This window comes from Balaenoptera ricei, chromosome 14 (genome assembly GCF_028023285.1).
Source record: "Balaenoptera ricei isolate mBalRic1 chromosome 14, mBalRic1.hap2, whole genome shotgun sequence".
Taxonomy (NCBI): Eukaryota; Metazoa; Chordata; class Mammalia; order Artiodactyla; family Balaenopteridae; genus Balaenoptera; species Balaenoptera ricei.
Genome location: NC_082652.1, coordinates 36,709,823 through 36,730,371, shown reverse-complemented (window position 1 = coordinate 36,730,371; position 20,549 = coordinate 36,709,823). Strand labels below are relative to the sequence as shown.

Sequence of the window (20,549 nt, the reverse complement as noted above, 5' to 3'; positions counted from 1 at the left end):
AATCTGAATATACCTGGTCATTAACAGAAACTCATGGTCATTCTGTTCGATTGACCTTTCAGCAGAGACTACAAAAAGCCATACAGTGTCCTGGCCAGTTAGACTGTGCGTGTAAATCACCTGAAGTCAGTATGAATAATACCTGAGCTACTTTTTTTAAATGCCCACTAATTATTTTTGTATTTTGGTTTCCATAGTTACAAATCTTTACTTGAGCTGTTCATAATAAACTGATGCATAAGGGAGTTTTTGCACTGGTGTATACATTGTGAGCAATTCTGGAATCTGGATGATTATGGGCAATCTGAAAAAGAAATGCCTTTCTTCAGGGTTAGCAGGTCGTGGCTGCTGCCATTGTTCCCAAACCACCTTTAATATCTGAGTAATTTTTTATTAAAAACCTCAACAGAAATGTGTGGCGAATCAGATGTTAACACAGAAGAAATACTTTTCACAAACACCAGAATAATTTTTAATACCATTTGACTCAGCACCCAGCTTTTATCAATGTTGCTTTGCTTATAGTGACACTACAGATTCTGAAGGAGAAATTCCACAAGCCGGCTAATTGTTAAAGTCCTTATATATTCCTTGCTGGAACCAAATGAATGAAGTTCCTTCTTTGATCTCCATGCCCAGCAGGGAGTAACATAGGGCACTGGACTCAAGCTCACAGAATTCTGTGGTGGCAGAGGACTGGAGACCTCACTCGGCCAGGCAATCCTGCTAAGGATTCTACAAACTCAGAAAGCCCCAGGCACTTGAGGAGAGCCTGGGCCAGCCCAGTGCCAGTTCCTGGAACTTGCTGGGCTTCTGGGAGCTCACCTCAGGCTATAATCAACACCACGATTCTAAATATCCTACGAGTGCTTCCACAGATTCAACCACACTTGAAACCCAATGTCTTACCCCAGCTCAGAGGGCTCTGCCTGCCTCTCAAACCCCCTCCCTGCCACTCCCAGTAAGTACCTGACCTGCTGGTTTCTTTTGTTCTCCGGATGCCAGCCCTTGCCTGACTCAGAGTCTCACACTGTTGTTCTCTCCACCTGGAATCTCTTTCCTAGAACTTTTGACATTCCTTCTTTCAGGCCCCAACTTAACTGCCATCCACTTAAGGGGAAGTTCCCTGAACACCCAATATCAAACTCCTTATTTTCTATTACAGAAACCAGTTTATTTCATTCATAACTCTAAATCTATTTTTTAAATTATTTGCTCATTTAGTGTCTGACTTCCTCAGTAGAACATAAGCTCAAGGACAGCGGCACGTCTGTCTTGTTCAATATTTTTCTATCTGCATTGCCCAGCACAGAGCCTGGTGCATAGGAGTCACTCAGTAACTGTGTACTGAATCTTGGGTCATTCTAACATTCACAGTGATTCTAACTCATTTTGAAAGTTCAATATAGTCTGAATGTGTGTATTTTATATGAAAATTTCAAAGACAGAAAGTACTGAGGTTGAATCTGAAAGGAATATATTTATGTAATCATGAAAAGGTTTAAAGTGTATTAAATGACAATGTGTACATAGTATAGTCTTATTTATTTGTTCAAACTGGCATGAATCGACCTACCATGTAGGAGGAGAGTATGGATAAGGAAGGGGCTTGTTTGTGTTTTAATGGTGTGTGTATGAAAGTCTGTGTAAATTACAAAACACATTTTAAGGAAATATCATTACTGCTATGAGTGTAATCCAAGGCTGGCATCTAGGCGATATTGCTGGAATTCCTGGTCCTCTGGAGAAAGAATCCAAAGAAGCCATGTAATTGCTGTGCAGTACAGGGAGCGCACAGAAGTGCAATTTCACTTACAGTAAATCCCTGAATCCTATTAAATGGGACACATACTAACGAAGCAGAAACAATTTCATGGACTGCTAATATTGATATTTATCATTTATTTCTCCTTTTATCTAGCACTTCCTGAGAACAAAAAAAGGATTTATGGGGGAGCAGGGAGACAGTGAATCAAACTCAAGATGTTCTGAGTTCAAATTCTGGCTTAGCCACTTAGTAGCCATATGAACTTTTCTGGACCCACAGTTTCCTTACACACAAAACGTTTTGGTAAAGATCATATAAGATAAAGAATGGAAAGAGTTTTGTAAATTACAGAGTGATGTAGAGAAATAAGGTGTTTTGTTTCTTTGGGGACAATGGAAAAAACCTTTGTCACTTTTATTAAAGGTCTTGTCAAAAATGTTCATTTGTTTGGCCCTTTTAGATTTAACAAATTCCATTTGCTTCAGTACTATATCTATTCTTTCTCTATATATAGGATTTATGAGGTGCTATTAAGTAGATTTAGATCTGCCTGTCTTGGCTCACTCTGAAATAGAACATTTGCATTTCAGAATCTTCTTGGTTTATTTTATGTAGATGAAACTTATATTTACTTTTGGCTTTGTACTAAATACTGTTTAGAATCTTATAAATTGATCATGGATGTTGTCCTTTTTTCCCCAAATTTAGCATCATCTCAGTCTATCCAGGAACATTTATTTTGTCATAAACTTTTGTTTATCACGGCTTTCACATAGTACAGAATAGAAGAGCATGTAAACTTCAATTCTCAGATTTTTCTTTTAGTTCTTATTTCTAGAATGCATAAAACTTTTTAAAAGGCTCTGTTCAGAAATTTTTCTGGAAGAAAGAAAGATGTGAGAAAACTCAAAATTACTTAGCAACCAAACCCTATCAAGTCTTCTTTATAATGTTTCTCATACATATCACTTTGAAACCACTTGCCTGTGGGCTGCCACTGCCATCTCGTGTATGGATTTTTGGAACCTTTGGTCAACATCCCATCAGCCTGCCAGTTGCCACTGTCTTGTCTTCTGCTCCTCTTTTAATGTATTAGAGGAATCCAGTATGACTCTTAATGTCTGCTACCTTCACTGTCCTTGGTAAGGGGAATCACCAATCACCAAGTAATCCAGTCCAATCACCAAGACCACCACTGGCTTGACCAGTGATGGCATCTGACCTAAGAACAGCTAGGTCATCGACCCATTGAGTGTATTTACCAGACAGTCCTGCCAACTTTCTATAATATTGACTGTGCAAACTGGAGTCTTTCATAGGCATTCAGAAGAGCTAAGAAGCAACCCTTCCTGAGGCAACAACTATTACAGTTCTTATTGAGTGCCTAGTATTGCTGTCAGACTAGTAAAGGTATGGCTGTATTCCTGTTTTCCTCTCTATCTATCTTTAAAAGAAGACTCCCATTGCCAGAGGTTACCAAATGTGTCTCCTTCCTTGCATTGGATAAAAACAAACTTTCCAATCTAATGTCGCCTATTACTATGATCACACTCACACCTTGTAAACTGATTTCGGTAACTGACCCCCTGTCTTGGTGCTTTACACAGTATTAGAGTCTGAGAGTACTACACCCCTATCTTGTTCTCTCCAGTATCCCAAGGACTGAATTCTATCTCCTAAATCCTGGTATTATGGCTGGCTTCTCATTACTTTTGCCAGATTTTTCTACTGCCAGTGGCTTGCTGGACTCTACCTACTATCTGCTTCCAAGTTCTCTGAATTCTTGTTCCATCCACTTGAAAGCAGACCTCCCAGATGGTGATGTGTAGGATAGCCTGCAGGTGGATCACCACAAGATGATGCATCTATCACATGTCACTTATTCGTTACCTTCCCACATCGCCTGCTGCACCCTACCATCTTCCATTTCTGACCCACCCTGGGTTTGACCTACCTAAATAATCAGCATAACCCTACACTGTCTGTCAGTGATACTGTCTGTTATACTGCTTATTCGAGGTGAGTTCTCTTCCACCTTATGCCAAGTAATTGTAATAACTGCTTAACTGGTCTGATATCCCAGATCACTCATCCCTTCAATACACCCTATAAATTACCTTTTTAATCTTTAAATGAAACTTTGGGGATTTACCCATATAATAAAATTACTAAGTAAAATGCTAAGTGTGGATTTCTTTTCCAGGTGTTCAAGATCCTTTCCAATCTGGCAATCATCTAACTCCCCCTCAGCCTATGTGAACCCTCTGGCCCAGCTAGGAGTCTTGCTAACCACTTTCTAAAACTGCTTTAGATATTCCTTTTGCTTTGCCCTTGAGTATTATGTTCTGCTAAATTACATAATCCCCTGAATCCTTTCTAACAATTGGAATCCTACCTAAGTATCATGTAATTCATTAATGCAACCAAAAGACAGTTTTGAGTGACCACCACTTGCTAGACACAATATCAGTTGATAGTTATTCAAAGAGATACATGACTGCTTGCTCTTAACGAGTTTACAGTCTGGGCGGGAGAAGGGTCAAACATGAAGCAGAGAAATTATTGGAGCATATACAATAGGGAGACCACCAAAATGTCTACCCAGCATCAGGAAGAAAGTAAGCAGGAATATCTTTAAGGGCAAACACTTCATCTAAATCTTTATTTAATGATAAATAAATGTTTGAAAATTCATAGGGATGGAGAAGACACTGTAGGCAAAAGAAGCTACAGGAGCAAAAGTGTAGATGTTAAGAAGCATGTTGTGTGAATACAGAAAAGCAAATGTCAGAAAGAAAGTCACAGTGCAACATGGAGATGGAAGGACAAAAATCATGTCATTGTGTCTTATAAATAGAAAATGAGTCTGGAGCACTGGAAGGGCTGCCCAAGTCCCTCCTACCTGCCTCCTTGTTGCTACAATTCTTGCTTCTTCCTCTGATGTCAATTACGTGGATATCAGAAAATTCAAACTTTTCCATATTATCATCAAGCTGCTTCCTCATCCTTATCCCTATTTTCCAACCATATATTTTAGTATTTCATTATTTCTTATCCTTATTTTGTTGGAAGCAACTCTCTTTAAAAATTGTAACAGTTAAGGGCTTCCCTGGTGGCACAGTGGTTAAAAATCCGCCTGCCAATGCAGGGGATAAGGGTTTAAGCCCTGGTCTGGGAAGATCCCACATGCCGCGGAGCAACTAAGCCTGTGCACCACAAGTACTGAGCCTGCGCTTTAGAGCCCGTGAGCCACAACTACTGAGCCCATGCTTCACAACTACTGAAACCCGTGCGCCTGGAGCCCGTGCTCCGCAACAAGAGAAGCCACCACAATGAGAAGTCCGTGCACCGGAACAAAGAGTAGCCTCCGATCGCCGCAACTAGAGAAAGCCCACGCACAGCAACGAAGACCCACTGCAGCCATAAATTAGTTAATTAATTAATTTTAAAAAACTGTAACGGTTAATACATTCAACAAATGTTTATTTGTAGTGGATGCTGTGGTACAAATGTTCAGTTGCGGTAGATAGTGTAGAGTGCCACCAGATCTCCCTTTAGGACCTAGGCACCCATTCCCCTAGCTTCCAGAAATGCTGGCAGCTGAGGACTCACAACTGTTACCTGTCCAGAAATCTAATTCTGCAGAAGGAAGCTGCCTTTCCCAACATTTGCTTCCTTTCCAGGAGCAGCTGGCATCACTGCTCGTCTGCACTCAGGACAAGGCTGAAGACCCATGCCAGCTCCAGAGCAGCCTGGAGAATCAGTTACGATGCAGTTTACAACTGCATCTCAGTTTACCTTCTCCTTCTGCCCAATTATGCTTTCCTAATCTCTCACAGGTATTAACTCCAATAAACAAACTCCCAAATAAACTTCCTGGATGCAAATCTATGAATCTCAGAGGCTATTTTGCAGAGAATCCAACCAACAGCATTATTCAATGCCAGCCATTGGTCCGGAAGGAGAGCTCTGAAGAAATTTTATTTATTATTAAGATCTACTAGGCACATCCAATATGCCGAGAGCAGTATCATGTCTGGAGATGTTGCAAAAAACAGGACACGACCTGGGTAAGGGCAGCTCATCCTCCCAGTTCTGGAGGGAGGAGAGCCTGCCAAGGAGGAGGTCTGCTGGTTCTCCATTCTGCTGAACCACTGACCCCAGGATTAAGATGGAATGATCTTGTTTTACCCAGTCCAGTAATTTATAGATTCAGAAAATTGTAAAATCTCTTTTTCTCTGATGCTTTAAAAACAGAATTAATTTCCTGGTACCAGAGTGGTGACTGTGATCCTTTATAGAAGTAAAAGAACAGACAAGATGATATCTCAAAGTTCTCTCCAGGCAAAAATTAATGTCAATATTAAAATTGATGCACAGTTTGAAATAGATGCCATTTCAGTCTTGATCAAGAATGCATTAAGGTTCTAAAAATTTGCTTGGGGCATTTCCCAGTATGAGGACTATTTATTGTGGGCAGGCGTCTTCTCCCATATATCTTAAACCTACATCTTGGCACTATTTTTAATACTGTTTTCTGTCTAATTAGACCGTGTAGTGCAATAATCAATTATAACCCTGTGTTGAAGCTACAGATCTGTTACTTAAGAAGAAGGGTTACTTAGAAATGGCCATCAGCATTTGTATTAAAAGAGATGATAATGGTTTTTCCCCTGACAAAAAAGCCTGCTGTATCATCCTGGACTACTTTTAAATGGATGTGGGTTTGCAACTCCAAGGGATAAAATTAAAACATGCACATTCTCTTGCACCAGCATTATTTATCAAAATGACAGTGTGGCCATTTTTCTTACAGTTTAAAATGGCACATCGATGATAATTACTTTAATCTATTTTTTAGTACACCATAAGATGCTTGAATTGCTGATGTAATTTTGAAGTCAATCTTTATTTATAGCCATAAGTCTTCCGTGGTGTAAGGATTGGTCATTCATAAAAAGTCATGTAGAATATCTATTCATAGACTGTGCCAATGAGGAGTAAACAGTCAATTTAGAAGGTAGAAGTGAAATAGTAAATAGAATTTGTTAATTCCTTCTCAAGCTTTTCATGCTATGTCTTAGATTAACCTTCATGTAAATAGAGTCATTCTTTCTATTAGCCTAGAAGAGTAATTAAGTCTCCAGACTTACTAACTCTATCTGGGTACAAGAAAAAGTCATTCAGTCCGGTCAACAAATATTTATCTTGTATGTTTTACGAGCCAGCATTGCTGGAAAGACTATAAAAAATATAAAGAACATAAAAGTAAAGAACCTACAGTATAGATTCCATTTGAGCAATGACCTTGGCTGCTCTCTTCACTGCTCTATGCCAGTGATAGAAAAGTAGGCATTCCACAATTATTTATTGAGTGAATAAGCAAGACGTCGTCTCTGACTTCAGCAAATTTATGACCTGATAGGAAAGTTACCACTTACTGAGTTTTTAATATGTGAAGGAGCCTGATTTCCAAGTTGTCACTTAGAAGGTGACACAAGACTCCTGTGTGATCTTAGGTCAATAAACCTATGTTTGAGTTCTCTCATTCTCTCCAACTCCACCCAAGGTGGGGTGAGAGCAGATCCTCTTCTCTGGGACACTGACCAGTGTCCACTTAAAAGTCTACCTCTCTGACTTGCCTCTGTTTTTTTCTAAGCCAGGAAATGGGTAACTATCCTGAACAAGAGTAGAGAATATTGGCTCAGAAAATTTCTTTCAAAGCTATTGTAAATTCAGGGACCACTGCCTGAATGGACTCTTTTCTCTCTTTCTTTGCATTTTTGCTGTAACAACTCTACTCTGAGGCACTGGAAGCCTAATATCTAGGAGGAAGAATGATGTGATTAAAAAAATGAATTTGTATTTGCACAGGAAAAAAAACCAAATCCCTTATTACTTCAAGTGCTAATCCAGACACTGTACTATTTCCATTTCATAGATGAGAACATTGAGTCCTACTGAGGCTAAGCAACTTGTTCATATTTACACAGTTCGTTAAGAGTAGATTCAGTACTCAAATCTATGTTTACCTTCCCCAAATTCTTGCTCTTAATTGTCACATTTATCCCCATTTTTAGAGATAAGAGACCTTAGCTTAGAGAGAGAAACTGATTTGTTCAAAATCATACCATTAACATACTGCAGAACCAGGATTACAACCCAGATTTTCTACACTACAGTGTATTTTATACTCCACTGGTATTTCCACACTGCCTACCCATTTTTTCACACCTTAGATTTCCCATTCACCCAAAGAAAATGGCAGTCTTGGAACTGAGTCATGGAATCAATGGAGTTACTATTTCCAGTTAGAGAAAACTTTCGTTATTTGATATTGCCATGGAACAGTAATTGTATTTCCACAGAAATCACGCATATTCACTTACAATTTTATCCTACCAGTTTCAAAACAGATTTAAGGGTTAGGCATTAATAATACAATAACAATAGTGATTATATAATGTAATCTCAAACAATGCTACATGTAAATTTGAAGGTTAATGAATATTTCTATGGCTATCACAAGAGAAAAACAATGTGTCAACATAGAAAATGTCCTAACACTGATATTATGAAAGAGCTAGCAAACCTCCCAAAGTGCTTACCAGTTTTCTGGGAATATTTCTCTCCGTAGCTGGGTCTGGCCCCTGGAGCTACCAGAGAAAATCTCTTGTAGATTCTCTGTATGAAAATAATTAACCTAAGGAGAGTAAACAAGGAAAAGGGAGATTTCCCTTGGCAGACACAAACATTCACATTTGACTCATGCTAACGAGGTAGTAGCAATAGTCTTAACTCTATTGAAAGAAAATCTTTTATATTTGCAGCTCATATGCACCTGCTGCTTATTTCCCAACCCCATTCAAAATTCACCGTTTAGTTTTGAAAGAAAAAAAAAACCCAGAAATCTCCACAGCAACAACCATAGTATCAAAACAATGTTATAGCTTTGAGTTTGGGAATTTGTAGGGTGAGCTCTCCAGTTTTCTTGGGCTTTAGTTTCATGTGAAAATACTGCATGGGCAATATTATATAAGCCTAGTCATGGCTGAAAGCTACATGTTAAATCTTTTTTTGATGACCCATAAGCAAATGTGTATACAAATAATATTTTAACTCAAATAATTTCTCATATGTAAAAAACAAAACTAAAAGCAGCAAAGGGTGCAGTTCCACAAACTAGATTGAGCAATTTGTATTGAGGCTATGATCTTCTTGTCAATGTCAGAATTTCACTCTTGCAGTCTTCTAATGTCCTCCTTGAGGGTATTTTTGCTCCAATTAAATAAAAATCTGTAACACTACTGAATTGATTTTCAAGAATATCAGCCAATAAGTTAATGTTTTGTCTTCACCCTCTCATGGGATATCAGAGTGGTATCTAAGGCACTTAGTCAAAGAATACTTCTCTCAGAGACTTCAGAAAAGAAATTTCAATTCCAGTGACAAACAGCCCATATACCCAAAATATAAAAATAACTTAACATGCTTAATAATATATTGAAAACATATTTTTAAGAGACTTCCTGGGAGAACAACAAAGTAAAGAATATTCAGAAGCTGAAAACAGAGAAAGAAGACACTTGGGAAATTTATAAAGGCCTGAAGCCAGTGTTTTCCAGGAAGCATCTGCTTAACCATGATAATTTCAGTTTCTGTTTTGACAGCAGTAGAGACCATGGGAAGTAGGTAACAAAATCAAGGACTATCCAAAGTGAATGGTCTAATAGAAGATCCCCACATAAAATTGAGTTTTGGAGGGTAACCAGGAATAAATCTACCAAACTGAAGGGTCAGCAAGTAAGCCTGCTTCTCTAAGGCTCCCGGATAATCTGTAAGCACAATTTTGCTCTAAAAATCTGCATTTTTCAGCCTGGATTCATGTTATCTATATGGTCAACAAAGATTTTCAAGTAGTCCCAAATTGGCAATGATATCAGGTAACTAGTAGAAGCCAACAAAAATGCTCTCCAGAAGAATGCAATCATATCCAGGCTTCAAAGAATTCCCACAGCTGAAGTTCTAAGGGCTATGAACTCATCATGAACAGCCATGAACTATGTGAACAAATAAAGTGAAATTAGTGACAGCCAGCAAAAACAAGATACTAGCAAATATTTCAGACATTGGAATTTATCAGAAAGAGAATATGAAATGAGTACTTTTCATATGTTTGAATAAATAAAGCATTTCTTAAAGTTATAAGCAAAGGACAAGAGAGTATATAAGTTAAACAGCAAGAATTGAAATAAATGAAATATATTTTCAAATGAAAAATAAAATAAAATTTTAAAATTGGTTGATAGACTGAAGGGAAAATTAGATGCAGCTGAAGAAAAATTTAGTAAACTAGAAGATAGATACAAAGATGTTATCCTGAAAGCAGTCCAAAGATACAAAATACAGAAAATAGAAAAGAGGTTAGGAAGGAGTAAGAAGGTCTAACATGTGTCTAATCAGAGAACCAAAAAGATACTGATACAAAAATCAGAATAAGGCAATAATTAAAGGAATAAAAACAAATAATTTTACTGAATTATAAAAAGACACAAAACTTCAGATCCTCAAAACTCACTAGTTATCTTAAATAACAAATATATATATAATCTATATTTATATAATTAGTCATCAGTATTTTTGATGAAACTGTAGAACACTAAATGCAAGTGTGATATATAAAGAAGCCTGAATTAAACTGAAAGCTATAAGAGAAAACAGAAGCAATGGAAGATTATTGAATGTCTTCTGTTCAATAAGTATTAATAAGTATTAGAAAAAAATAAGTATTAATCTAGAATTTTAAACAAGCAAAGCTATATTTCAAGTATAATAATCAAATTTTGTTTTCAGCTAAACAAAAACTGAAAGTTTATTACAGACTTTCACTAAAGAAAATTCTAAAAGTTCTGCTTCTCTCAAAAAGAAAACTATCATAGAGCTTGAGATGCAAATAAGAAACTGTGGGCAGTGGTCTTGGTAAATCTATAAAACATTGTTTTAAAATAGTAATAATGATAATGTCTAATATACGGCATTAAAACATAGAGTAGGTAAAAACAATAGCCAAAGATAGATTTTAATTTATTGGAGGAGTTGTAATTAGAGTTAAAGCATTTTAAGGTCCAATATATTTCAAGTAGTGGATAAAGATATTAATCAACTTCAGACATTGTTTAAATATGCCTTTGAAACTATCCAGGATAGTCATTTAAAAAAAAAATAGACAGTGTAATTTCCACAACAGTGGGTATAATAATGAAGAGCCTATGAGAAAAATAAATCAACAAAAATGCAACACATTTTTTAAAAAGCAAATAAAACAAACCAAATGAAGACAAGAAAGGAAGCAAAACATGAAACCAAAAAAGTCAAAAAACAGAAAGTAAAAATTAAGAGGTACTTTAAGATCCAAATGTATCAATAGTAATTTTAAAAGAGATAAACTTTTCTGTTAAAAAACAAAGATGTTTCACCATGTTTTTTAAAACTCTAGCTATCGGTCATTTACAAAGGACCCTGTTGAACACATATATATAGACACAGAAAGTTTATATAAAAAAGGATGGAAAATATATGTACCAGGTTCAAACCAAAAGAACCTGGTGTCGCATTATAAATATTGTATAAAATAGATTTTGATATAAAGTATTACTAGATCTAAGAAAAATAACTGCTTAAAGTTCAATTCATTAGGAAAAATTTTAAAACAATTCTAAATCTTTATGCATTTAATAACAAAACCTCAAATTATATCATTCCAAATTGAAAGCTCTGCAAGAGAGAGACAAATTCCAATGTCATAATGGAAAGTGGTTACACACGTCTCAGAAATTGCTAGATTAGGCTGACAAAAAAATAGCAGTAAAATCTGTAACAACTGAACACTATAACTGACAGTTACAAGCAAGGAACAGTGTTAATCTAACGTTACTCTAAGAAATATATAGTACATTACATCCAACAAATAGAGAGTACAATTCTTTTCTTTTTAATTTATTTTATTTATTTATTTTGGCTGTGCCGGGTCTTATTTGCAGCATGAGGGATCTTCAGTTGCAGCATGCGGACTTCTTAGTTGCGGCATGCGTGAGGGATCTAGTTCCCTGACTGGGGATCGAACCCGGGCCCCCTGCATTGGGAGCACAGAGCCTTACCCACTGGACCACCAGGGAAGTCCCTGAGACTACAATTCTTTTCTAATCACACATCAATTATTTATGAAAATTTACCAAATGCCAGGCCAGAAAACAAGCCTCAACAAATTAGTGATAGGCACCATCACAATACAATTAAATTAGAAATCAATAAAAAAGAAAAAAAACTAGAAAATTTTCTTACATATGAATTTTCAAAGCTTACTTTTATAAATTAATGTGCCAAAACATACCATAACTATTAGCAAACTGAAACAATGTATAAAAAATATCCAATAAAGCATGAATAACTTAAGTTTGTCTAGAAATGCAAAGTTGGTTTAACATGAAAAAATCAACTAATGAATGTCACCACAATAGTCAATTCCAGATTAGAAAGTCAATTGTAATCTCAACAGATGCAAGAAATGCATCCTATAAAATTCAATAGCAATTCATGATACTAAACAAATCTAATGAATTAAGAATAGAAGGAAACTTCCTTAGCATAACAAACCCTCAGCAAACATTATCTTAAATGGAGACACTGGAAGCATTTCCATTATAATGCAGAACCAGCGAAGAATGCATACCATCACCATTTGTTTTCAATAGTGTACTGACATTTCTACACTGCAGTAGAACAAGAAAAGAAATGAGGTATAAGGATTTAAAAGGAAGAAATCAGGCTGTGATTTTAGCAGGAAACAAGAGTGTCTACTATCCAAAAGACTATCCAATAGGATCTACAGATTATCATTACAACAGTTATGCACAAATTTTTACGTTTATGACACATTTGGCATTATAAAGAGTGCTGCAGGATGCAAAAACCTGGTCGTTTAACCAAATCAATGAAAGCAGAGGAGGCACTGGGGGATATTAGTTTCATCTCTTTAAATAGTGTAATGGTCCCCATGTATATATACTCTTCTACAAATGTTCCAAATAATTTTCCTGGAACATTACCTTTGTTATCAGAGTCCCCAGATCTCCCCTCCTAAAATCTCTATAAACATCAGAAATATTGGTGTTATTCTGCTCAGTCCTCTATCCTTCCAGTCATTCATTCAAACCCTGTGACAGACAACATGGAAAGCATCGATGAATAAGATGAAGCCCCTGCCTTCACAAGGTTCACAGTCTAGTGGGACAGTCAGTAACATAAATAAAGCAATGGGATGATAAAAATGTTCCTGAATATCCCAAGGTTATTGGTCTAGATGTATTAGTGATGTGAAATGATAAGAGACGTATCACAAACGCTACAAATACAAGTGTAAAGAAACAAACCCCCAATGCCTCCAGAAGCCCAGCCATTTAATAACACTAAAAGGTTCTTTAAAATGTTGCCTTACTTCCCTTATTCTAATTTGTGCATTCTAATAAATGTGGAATTTTAATTTTTTACTAGACTTGCTTTAATATATTATTTTTAAAAATACAAGTATTTTTAAGAAGTAACAGGGGGAGTACACATCTTCCAGCTTACCATTCAACTAATACTGCCTGTGGGCTCAGACCTCTATGAACATGACTCTCCTTTGTTTAGAATGAGAAAAGGTGGATGGTATCTCACCAGAACACGGTGTGTGAAATGGCTGATTGAATAATCTTCAGTCTCAGGATGCTGGTGTTCATAAACTCTTGTGGGGATTTTCCAGAAGCTTCCCCGGACACTAAGGGCAGGTTGCCATTATGCAGAACCATAGTTCTGTGCTCTTCCTGGCTTCTGAAACCTGGACATTCAACATAGCCAATGTTGTCTCAGCCCGGTCATCACTCCTGTGGTCCCTGCAGCTCTTGCTCCCAGTGTCTCTTAACAGCAGCTCAGCTAGATCCACCTCAAGGAGACGTGATACCCCTGTCTTACAGCAATGTAGACTGAACAGCCCTGAGCACATCCTAAGTGGCTTCTTGGTATCCAGGATAGGCCCAAGTACATCGTAATTGTCATATACAAAAATAAGAGAAGGTAGAAATAGGCTTCTTCAAGGTCACCTACCTTGTGAATGGTCAGTGTAAGAACTAGAATATTCAGCCATATTGCCATCATTCTCTACCCGAAGAGCTCAGGGATGGGTGAGGTATAAGAACAGAGGTGGAAGAGGGCAGTCAGCCACAGGGAAATGAAAAGCATCGCAGGCTAGTGCTTGAGATCTTGGCCACAGAAGCCAGACTGCCTGAGTTCAGAATCCTGTTTTTTGCCACTAATAGCCCTGTGACCTTTGATAAGTTATTTATTCTTTCTGGGCCTTGGCATCCTCATCTGTCAAATGGGGAGAACCTTACATCATAGGGTTGTGAAAACTGCAGTTCTTGAGACAATGGTAGAACTTTAATAAATATTAGCCATTTGCTAGATTTCCTAAATACAGTCAGCCCTCCATATCTGTAGGTTCTGCATCCACAGATTTGACCAACCTCAGATGGAAAACTTTTGGGAAAAAAATTCCAGAAAGTTTCCAAAAGCAAAACTTGAATTTGCCGTACACAGGCAGCTATCTACATATCACTTATGCTTACAACCCTTTACATAGCATTTACATTGTATTAGGTATTATAAGTAATCTAGAGATGATTTAAATTATACAGGAGGATGTGTGTAGCTTATATGCAAATACTACACCATTTTATATAAAGGACTTGAGCACCCATGGATTTTAGTATCACAGGGGTCCTGGAACAAATCTCCCTCAGATACCAAGAGATGACTGTATCTAATATTTTCAAGAGTACGATTATACCTCTGTCTGAAATAAACACAATTCCCCAAAAAAAGTTCTAAGTTCTACATAACAAAAGAAGTGGAAACATGAAAAGTTCTGTCAACCAACTATTTTAACCGAATGCTTTTTCCAGAGAACAGATGGACTTTTCTAAGACCAACTTGAAGGTGAATAAATAGACTCACTATTTTGGCAAGAGGCAATAAAGTCTTGGACACAAAAGGGTCTTATGCTCCTTTTTCGTTTTTTTTAAGGATTGTTATTTATATTATCCATGGAGTAATCTCTGCAATAAAATAATGAAGTGCTGTCTCAACTTGAAGACAATACATAGTTCAGAAATACATTTATGACGAGCATCTTTCTAGCTCTGCACTGTACAATACAGTAGCCAGTAAGCTATTTAGATGTGGCTACTTAAATTTAAATTAATTAAAATTAAATGAATTTAAAATTCTGTTCCTAGTCACACGGATCACATATCAAGTGCTCAATAGCCATATGCAACTAATGGATATAGAACATTCATTTCACCACAAAAGTTTCTCTTGGCTAGTATTGCAGATTATAAACTGGAGTATCTGGTACCACTTCCCAGCTAATCTTATCTGATTAGTATAGACCATTATAAAGTCACTGGTGAAATCAATCTTCAATTTAGAGTCTAGTGTAATAATTAAGAAACCTTATTTTACAATTATTTGTGTTCATTATTCCCAGGCAAATTTTATAGGCTAGCACATCTGTATGTTTCAATTCTAGTATCAGGAAATTACATAGTACCGTATGTTTTAAGGACAGTTGGTAATTTGAAATGCACAGAAGAGATTTCCCAAGCCATCATTTCTTAGCATAATCATTTATTAACTGTGCAAATGACACTGTCCAGACTCCCCAAGTAAAGTCTACACAGCAAAAATGGCATTAAGTCAAACTGTTGTTCAGGAGATTTCTGCTGTGAACGCAGCTAATCTAAACCGGTAAAACTGTAAAACCAATACCTTATTCTAGATTTATAATATGTTTTCCTGATGTCTAAATTTACTACTTTAACATATAATTCTTTCCTTGACTTCAGCTCATTGTACCTGAGTTACCTGCTCTTTCAATATTTTAGTTTCATTACAAATATTCTGGCTACAAATCAGGCAGCTGCAGGTGACACCCATCTCCCAGGTCTGGCCCTCTGGAGGACTTGCTGGATTAGCACATCAGCTTTCACAGCCTCTAAGGAATCCAACTTGCTCCCAGGATCTGCCCTAACACTATTTATATCTCCTAATTTCATTGTGAATTCCTTGGAGATGGGGAGGTGGTCACATGAGTTATAATGAGCCCTATGTAATTTGGCATGAAAAAGAATATCAAGAAAATTAAAATGTCTCCTGTTAAAAAGAACGGGGATGGGGAGGAAGGATGGTGGTCATTTTCAGGGTTTGAGATATCCTAAGGGCTATTGTGGGGTAGTGGTAGGGAAGTTGGAAGAAATTTAAGAATTAGAATTTGGAGTTGAAAGAAGCTGTTTAGAGATTGTCTAGATCAGCTTTCCATTTAACAGATGAATAAAATGAAGCTCAGAGAGGGCAAGTGACAGTACAGGATAGTGATTAAGACCATGGACTTTTGAAGTCAGGTGATCAAATGCTGGCTCTGCTACTTAGTGGTTAAGTGAAGTTGAACCAGTTATTCAATCTGAGTCTCAATTTCCTCATTTATAAAACAGAGATTATAATACCGATAACTACCGCATAGTCATTTGCAAAAATTAAATGAAATAATATGTTTCAAGTGTTAGAGCAGAGACTGACAAACCTAAGTTCTCGATTCATGGGGCAACAATGATGATGGTGATGATCATGATCATCATAATGTGGTTGCCCCAAGCCTACCTGCAAGGTAATAGAAACACGAAAATGAATGCAAGTTTGTGACTTCTAGTCTGATGCTCTAATCCATGTTCCCTGCACTAGTTTAACAATAAATACAACGTGCTACCAGTTTACTTTTTAAATCAGTAGCCATGAATCTCATCAAAGACTCCAGAAACGAACTTCTCTAAGACTGTCAGAAGGTACACAGGATGAAGTCACCAGACTTCGTAATTTCTCCTTGCTATGGATCTATTATTATGTACTAATTTATCAACAGCTTGTTTTCAAGATGAGGTTATAAAGAACATGGTTCTTTATTCTGGATGAAGCCGAAGTCCCCAAAGGCTACTTGGCTTGTGCCAGGGGCACACACCTTGTTTTTCTGTTCGAAGCTATTATTTCCCTGTTTTATTTGGTTTTGAGTTCTGCTATACTATGTCCATATGTTGCTTCCTCTGCCCTCTCAGAGTCCTGCCATCCCAGCTCACCAGACAGCAGCTGCTTGTCTCCTGCAGGTATTCATTTTGGCATGTGCTCAAACTAGTGCCACAGCAACTCATTTCCATGTAGGATACTGGCTATTTCCCAGGGCTTCATTGTTTTAAGTGTCCTTCAGTGTCTGGACTTTCTACCTCAATAGATCCCAGTTTCTAGCCTGGAGAATTTGCAGTGAATATCCTGAAGTGCCAATGTGAAAAAAGCAAGGACACCTGGGGTAAGGTATTTCTTTTCCCACTTTTATAGTCATTCCACATATAAGGTCATCAACCTAATGTATCCACTAAATGGAACTTATGCCTCCATTCACACTTATGTGGAAATTTACACTTTTCTTGAATTTTGAGATATTCTCTTGGAAAGCTTCTTCTTTTAAACAAAACAAAACAAAACAAAAAAACTATCCATTTCTCTATTCCCCATTCTTGTTCAGGAATCTGGATTTACAATGTCACATGCAATATTGGAAAAGTACTCTACTAACTGATCATATGCCATATGCTTATGAACAGTAATTAGCAGCTCCCTTTTCCACCCCAAGAACATCTGTCTCAGTTTACTGCCAGTCTGTTTAGAGCCATAACATCATTATTACTTAGATCTTGATCCTCTCTTTCACCATTAACATTTATTTAAAACCTAGTATTTTAAATGTACAGATAAAGCTCTGAACATTTCTGCAGAGACAGCTAAGAAGAAAAGTCTAGATGCCCATGCTGATTCTAGATTATTTTACTGGTCAGTCTACCCAAATGTCAGATTGCTAGATTTTCACACTGTCCCTCCCATGGCAACTTGATTTACAGAAAGTTCCTAGCTTGCAAGAAGCTAGGAGCATCAGCATCTTAAAAAAAAACACACTTTCTATTCAAGAGAGAATGAGTAAAGAGAAAGCAGAATTGGGGTTATTTTTGCCAGTTTATCTACCTTTGATGTCCAAGGAGGAATGTCCATTTTCCCTAGAAGTCATGGGGCATGTCTTCTTATCATGATTCTTGTGAACAGAAGCAGGCCATTTTGGAACAATGGAGCTAATTCTTCATCCTGATGATGTTAAAATAAATAAACCGTTTTTGTGCTTTTCAGATTATAAAGACCTCAGCATACTTAAAGGATTCACATAGACTCTGAACATGAAAGGTAAAAGCTCTATAGAATTCAAGAAATTGTGTTTCACAAATTGGAAACTGGATAGAAATTGTCAATTGCCAAAAACAAGTTTTGCTTCAAGAAAGACAGTAAATAATGCATTGGTTCATGCTTATACTTAGTACATCCTTGGACAAGAAAGAGACAATTTGTTGTTTATACCAATAAAAATGTTTCAACAAAAAGCTCCCTTCACCTCTGTAACGTCTATGCATCCGAGGCCATTCCTCATGCACCACTAATTATTCAGAATTACTAATTATTCAGAATGCTTGGAATTTAGCCATGTATCTATTACCTATGATATGTTTTGGTTCCTTCAAATCATTCAAGGAATTGTATACCTACATAAAATTTTTTACTGCCACTTGGCACTCCTGTGAAACTCAGTCAACTATTATTAGAATTCATTTCCTAAAAGATCCATGGAAGCCTTGGAGTGAATAGTACTTTGAAATAAGAAAGAAAAATTCATTTGTGCGACCTCTAACTTATTACATGATCCTTAATGAAGACCATGGCTTAATTTTATCACTAGTGATCAAGATTGTTTTCCACCATATATCATGACAAAAGTACTTTCCTATATAGTACTCACTGTATAGTAGTTTCACACACAAATCTATACAAAACGCAGAGTGAGAAATGGAAAATAATGAGTGGTAAGATAGCATCATAGTGGTACATGTCTATCCCACCTGCCAACAGCTGCAATTTCAATATCTATTCCACTACATTGTCCTGCAATTTTCACTCTTTTTCACATCATATGATTTGTTGCAGCTATGTGAGAATAGAAAAATTAATCATGAACATTTCTAATTTTTTATCAGAAAGAAAATATCATTGAAATAAATATTTCCTGACTTACAGCCCAAGCTCTCCTATACTATCGGATTCAATATTTATACTGGCTGCTAGGTTGTGAAGTTTATCAACTGAAGCTCCTACTTACCAAGCAACTGGGTAAAGGCAAGTCCAATAGGTTAATTTCTGTTTTCATAAAGCAAGTCAACTACTTTGATTTCTAATTTGTTTTCAAAAGTATCAACCACGTTGAAGTATAGGAACATAAAGCAAATAGAAATTCAACCCAACACATGAACTGTCCATGAATCGATGCTTAAATCTGAAGACTAGAAAGGACTGTATAAGGTAATGGTTTTCCAGTTTGGTCCAAGGAGCGGAAGGGATTCTAAAAAAGTGTCTCGAGGACTGCCTTTGCTGTGTGCAGTGGTAAGTGAAACATTTCAACCAGATTCAGGCACAATCTCTCAGCTCTAATCTGAGCTACATATTAGGCTTCAGTGCATTCATTAAAGAAAGGTGTTTTGCAGATATTTCACTCTGGACCTACATCGTGCATCAGTTTAGACTGGTCAGAGCTAAAGGCAAAAGGCAGGAAGGCAAAGGTTTTGGTCTTGCTCTTCAGCTCATGGTTATTAAAATGTATGCTTTAAGGGTCTTCTCAGGGGAGTACCATCCATCTTTCAGAGAAGACTACTGGTTGGCATATCTGCTAAATATTTTCACCACTTCCTTGAAAACACCACAGTGTGTAACAGACTATGATTTATGAAATGTCAGTACATATGCCAGTCAGTGACAATAAACTTACAATAAACTTACATTGACAATAAACTTAAAAGGTAGATATTATTATCCTGGGATTCAGAGAGGTCGAGTAACCTCCCCATATGCTCAGAAACAGATTCAGGCCTTATGTGGCTTTCAAGCCATATTCACTCTAAAATGCTGCTTTCCATAAAGCATGCATTTTTAACAGAATCATTATCTCCCCCAATGGGGCAAAAATTGGTTTGGGAGGCAAAAATATCTTAGCTATTACAGTAGTTCATGGCCCTGCAAAGGGTCACAGCACATGAACAGAATATAGTATATCTGTGGTTTTACGACTTCACGGGGAGTGGGGACAAACAGAAAAAAATGTCTAAAAAGGTTCCTTGGTTGGGGTTGGAGGGTAATAATAAAAAAGAGCCTGAGCTATATTTACGTAAAGACACTACATTTAATATTTCCCTTTTAGCCCATTTGGATTTTATTTACTAATGTCATTGTTTACTTTCATAAATCTCTATTGAACTATCAAGGATACAATGGTGACTTAAAGGAATATAATCTCTGCCGCACAGCACTACATCCTATTACTTACCTGTCTGACTTTTGTCTATATTTGGTTTATTTAATTATATTCTCCCTCTAGCAATTTCATGTCATGTTTAATTTCATTAATTAGAATTTTTCTTATCCCCTATCTTTTTCCTACTAATTTTATTGCCTTTTGTTACTTTATTTGCCCTCTTTCTTATCACAGGAACAAATGAAGCTCATAGATTTTTATCACCATGCTTAAGCAAGGTAGGCCAAGGTCAATGTT

At 36.8% G+C, this 20,549-nt stretch overlaps 1 protein-coding gene across 1 annotated transcript in view; it reads right to left on the bottom strand.

Moving 5' to 3' along the window:
• Positions 1-17,955: 17,955 nt before the first annotated feature.
• METTL4 (methyltransferase 4, N6-adenosine) overlaps positions 17,956-20,549 on the bottom strand; it is a 473,984-nt gene continuing 471,390 nt past the window's right edge. Inside the window, exon 13 of the transcript XR_009497264.1 lies at positions 17,956-18,046. The gene's annotated coding sequence lies outside the window, so the exon portion shown is untranslated. The remainder of the gene's footprint in view (positions 18,047-20,549) is intronic.